Genomic DNA, 6,070 nt, shown 5'->3' on the forward strand with positions numbered 1-6,070 from the left:
TTACCTAACCCCTACTCCCAAACCCAAACAAGAGGGCCCAACCCTAGACTATCAGGTGGTTGACCTGCAAACAAACACGGGAAAGCTTAGGGACACAGTTGCACTCGTGCCGGTGACGCCAAACAGAGCATAAAAGAGAAAACATGGAAAACCACTGTCATCAGGCCAGAGCACCACCAACTGCCAGAGTAAGATCACTAGTAGGGGTGTGCAATCGAACTAAACCGTAAAAATCAAACAACTGAATAATATATTTTTATAAATTGAATCAAATTGAACTGTTAATAAAACTGAATTAAATCGAACCGTAACTATGAGGTTTGGTTTGATTCGGTTGATCGGTTTCCCAACGCTCCCACTCCACGATTACAGAGCCTGAACCCCGTCCAAAATCCTCAGCAAAATTTTAAGTCAAAACGAGCAAAATTTTAAGTCAAAGCGCACAAAAATGTCAATTAACTCAAATACATTTCTATCTAAAGAAATCTACAAATCTAATTCTAAAACTTACATTTTCACAAATCTGCAAATATACAATATTAAATCAAAATTAAATGACAAAGTTAAAAAATTAAATTAAAAAATTAAACTAAATTAATTCTGTTCAATTTTTCAATTAAAAATGTTATGTGCTCGCCCCTAATCACTGGAACAAATAAAGCCCAACATACAGAGGTTAGACGACCAACCAAATCCAAAACTAAACATACAAATCCATGCTAAGCTAAAACTTCCCAGTCAAAAACTATCAACCCCTGGACAGGGGCTAGTTAGGAGAGGCAGTTACTGTTGAAGAAGTTAATATTTAATATAATAATATAATATTTTCAATATAAATATAAAAAATAAAAAATTAGGATATATTAAATGTTAATTTTTTAATTACTATCATTGAGTCATTATATATAAAAAATATTTTTAAAAATAATTTAACTTATTTTTTATCTAACCAACAAGTTAATTAAAAAAAACTCATATATATATATAACAAGATAATTGAAAACATAAGAATTTTAAAATTTTTAAAAGAGACAAAAAAAATTAAAATAATAATTATTTTTTAGTATGGGATAATATTAAAATAATTAAAATTTGAAATTATTTAATTAAAAATTTAATATTTAATATGATAATTTATTTTTAAAAAATATAAAAATTAAGATAAAAAAAAATTAAAATATGCTAGATGATAATTTTTCAAATGCTCTTATTAAGTTATGTTTCACATTATTGTAAAGTTATTTTTAAGACCCAAATTCAAATTTGACCTATAGAAATTCCATTTCATATGGCAATAATCCATTCACAGCTCCCCAGTACATCTTTTGCTTTTAAATCATCATCATTCTTAATTTTGCTCTATGTATGAATCAGATAATTCATTACAATTTATTCTTTTTATTTCTTTTATGTTTAAGTTTGAAGTGCATAATATTAAAAAAAATAAAATTAAATCAATTATTTGATTTAAAGAATCGTATAATTAATATTTTATAAAAAAATATAAATATAATTAAACAGCACATGCTAATAAATAATCTCTATTATTATGAGAATAAGTAACCTTTAAGTGACTTATACAATAAAATATGATGAGACAAGTAAAATTATCTATTTTTATTTTACAACAAATCAATATTACATTATAACATTAACTTCAATAATGAAAGTTGATCTTAACAATTTAAGAAAATGATAATTAAGTATTTAGTGAATCAACTTTTCTTTTAAATGAATGATCCAAATAATATTGTTTAAATTAAATTAATAACATATTAATATAAACAATTAATTAACATGATCCAATCTAATCCCCTTTTAAATAAAAATTACCGATATAAAAATAAAATTTATTAAATAACATAATTAAAAAAAATTTGCATTACCAAGAGGCGAAAGTTTTTTTTTTTCCTTTTTGGTCAGAATTAATAGGATTTTTATTTTTATATTTTATTATTAAATAAATTAACATAATTAGAGGCTATTAAATAAATATTCTTTTTAAAAAGATTTAGAGTGGATATTATTATAGAATCCAAATTTCATCAATTATATTTCCATTTCATTAGGCAATGACAAAATCCCAGATACATAAAGCCACACAGAGAATGCTATGGAAATAATTTTTTTTATTAAAAGTTTTCTTTATTAATATGATTAATAAAAAGAAAAAAAAATGTCGGATATGATTCATAATAAAAAAAAAATTACTATTAGAATATATTTATTCTATTTATAATAATCCAAAATATTAAACACAACAATTTAAGTAAAATTATTATTTATTAGTATTTATAAAAATTATTTAATTATCCAATTCAAAAAAAATTAACTTATTTGCTATATTGCTTGTAATCAATATCAGCCAACCTCATAAATATAAATCTAATATATCATAAGAATAGTGCTAATATTTATTAGTATATAAAATGGTTTTGCAAATTGTTTTGAAATATTTTTTTATTTCTAAAAATGAATTGGGAAACAATTCATACTAAACAGATTCACATAGAATTGGGAAACCGTTCATTCACGCTAAACAGAAAAGGGATTCAAATGTCATATAAATTATAATAATATTAATTTTAAAGTTACTATTATAATATTAAAATTCAGTAAAATAAATAGATTAAAAAAAAGACCAGTAGATTTTACTATTGTATTCAAATTTGACCTATAATAATTTCATTTTTTATGGAAATAATACATTCCCATGCGACTCCCAAGTACATGAAAAGTTTTGAACAATGCATGAATCAGATAATGCGTTACAATTTATTATTGTTATTATTATTATTATTAAGTTTGAAGTGCATAATATCAAAAATTTGTTAGAAAATGTTACATGCATTGGTATTTAAGGGTTAAAAGTTAAAACACCTAAATTAAAATTGATTTTGGATAAAATTTTTTTAATTTTTAAAAATTATGATTAGATTATTTAAAATTAAAAATTTTAGATATAATAAGCAATTATTTAGATTTATTTTACCAATAAGTAAAATAAAAAATAAATAAATCAATTATTTGGTTTACTATATAGTAAAATTAAATGTTTCAAAAAAACATAAACATGGTTAAACAAAACGTGTTAATAAATCATCTTCATTATTATAGGAATAGGTTACTTTTAAGTGAGTCGCACAACAAAAAATGATGAGACAAGTGAAATTAACTATTTTTATTTTGCTGCGAATTAATGTTGTATTATGACATTAATTTCAATAATAGGCATGGATCTCGATAATTTAAGAAAAATGACAAACAAATATTTAATGAATCAACTTTCTTTTTAAAATGAGTAATCTAAATATTACAAGAAAATATATTATTTAAATTAAGCCTTATTTGAGAATAATTTTTAAGATAGTATTTAGTATTTCGATTAGAGTCAAAACAATGTATCTCTTATTTATATAGTTTGATAATATAAATGTTTATACTAATATTTAGAAATCAAGGAAGTGGATCATGAAACATTACCCTTATTATTTTTAAGATAATATTTAGTATTTTGACTAAAGTGAAAAAAATGATATCATTATTTTTATATTTAATAACTAATTTAATATTATTTTTACTGAATACTTTTACTTTAAACATGTATAAATAGTTAACCACTAATAACTAATATCTAATAGTTAGTGCAATAGCTATTAAAATAACTAATTGCTACTAAAACAAGCAAACCCTAAATTAAATAACATGCTAATATAAAACTATTAATTAATACAATCCGGATCTAATAATCTGTGTTCAGTAAAATTTTTTAATAATATAAAATAAAATTTTATTAATTAACATGATTTTGAAAATTTCATTATAATAAAACCGTATTTTTATCACCATATAAGTTTATTTATTTTTTATATTTTATTGTTAAATAAATTAACATAATTAGAGATCATTAAATTGCTTGATTTTGAAAATATAATGACTTAAATTATAAGGTTTTTTTAAACCTTAGAGACTTAATTGCAATTTACTAAATTTTAATTTGAGTGTTGGATGAAATTTCTTTAATTTTGAAAGGTTTAGTTTAATTGTCCAAAATTAACAAAAAATGCAAATGTTTAGATTTATTCAAAAAAAGTCTAAAGGGAGTCGGAAGCCAGCCTTGAATGTTTCTACATTAATCACTAAAAAATTTGGGCCAACCGATAGGGTCGTGCACCCTAAAATTCTCGCGCACATGATGGAACATGTAGTCATTTGGCACATCATACTTCTACAAAATCAAATAGATGGTATTTTTTTTTTCAGTTTTGATTTGATCAACGCAATAGGACCGCTTTTATCCCTCGCCCTAGCCAGAGTCACCCTACCTGGCCTGCTCGCCATCACTGGGCACCCACCCTTACGCTCGCCTCCTACGGGCAAATTGGCCTCTTGTTCGTCCTCTTGGGGCAAATTACTTTCCTTAACGTCACTTGCCCACCCAGAAGCACCTACAACCACTTCAAGGTCATGGGCACGACCGTCGTCCGACGAGGTAAGAGCATACGCACTGCTGGACGCCTCCTGTGAGTCCCGGGGAGAGTCCATAACCTGTAAAATTGAATGAAATTGCCTTAAGCAAGCTCCAGTGAAAACAACGGTAGAAACTCCCAGTGATGAGGTTGATAAATTTTTTAGAAAATGTTGCATAATGTTCACCGGGTATCTAAGTGTTAAAAGTAATAATCCCCAAATAAGAATTTAGATTTTGGATAAAATTTTTTTAATTTTGAAAGTTATAATTGTATTGTTTAAGATTAAAAGTTTTAGATATAATAAGTAACAATTTAGATTTATTTTATTAATAGACCAAAATAAAACAATAAATCAATTATTTGATTTACATAACAGAGGAATTAAATGTTTCACAAAAACACCAACATAGTTAAATGACACATGTTCCATTATTATGGAAATAAGTTAGTTTTAAGTAAGTCGTAACAAAATATGAGTGAAAATAACTATTTTTATTTTGCGGCGAATTAATGTTATATTATGACATTAATTTTAATAATAAATATCGACATTTTAGGAAAAATGACAAACAAATATTGAATGAATCAACTTTCTTTTTAAAATAAGTAATTTAAATATTACAAGAAAAATATATTATGTAAATTAAATATCTATTTGATAATAATTTTTAAGATAGTGTTAACTATTTTAAAATATTACCTCTTTTATTTATACAGTAAGATAAAAAAATTTATATAACTATTTTTATATTTAACAATTAATTTAATGGTTATTTTTACCAAATACTTTTACTTTAAACGTATATAAACAGTTAACTACCAATAACTAATATCTAATAGTTAGTAAAATAGTCAATAATTATTAGAATAATTAATTGCTATTAAAACATTTAGTATTACTGAACAAACCCTAAAATAAATAACATGCTAATATAAACTATTAATTAATACGATCTGATCTAACAATCTCTATTGAATAAAAATTTTTAATAATACAAAAAATAAAAATTTATTAATTAACATAATTTTAAAAAATTGTATTATACAAATAGGTGCAACTTTTTTCCCTTTTTTTATCACCATATAAAATTTTTAATTTTTATATTTTATTGTTAAATAAATTAGCATAATCAGAGACTATTAAATTGTTTGATTTTGAAAATATATTGACTAAGTTATAAGATTTCGTCAAACCTAAGGGATTAAATTGCAATATGCTAAATTCTAATTTGGGCATTGAATGAGCTTTTTTCTTTAATTTATAAAGGTTTAGTTTAATTGTCAAAAATTAAAAGGTTTTAATAAAATTAGCAACAAACGCAAATGTTTAGATTTATTGCCAATAAGCCAGTGATGAGGTTGATTAAATTTATTAGAAAAATATTACATCGTATGTTCATTGAGTATCTAAGTGTCAAAAGTCAAAATCCCCTAATTAGAATTTAGATTTTGAATAAAATTTCTTAAATTTTGCAAATTATTATTAGATTGTCCAAAATTAAAAGTTTTAATATAATAAGCAATGATTTGGATTTATTTTATCAATGGACCAAAATAAAACAATGAATCAATTATTTGGTTTACAGAATAGTAGAATT

Source organism: Hevea brasiliensis, chromosome 9 (assembly GCF_030052815.1).
Source record: "Hevea brasiliensis isolate MT/VB/25A 57/8 chromosome 9, ASM3005281v1, whole genome shotgun sequence".
NCBI lineage: Eukaryota > Viridiplantae > Streptophyta > Magnoliopsida > Malpighiales > Euphorbiaceae > Hevea > Hevea brasiliensis.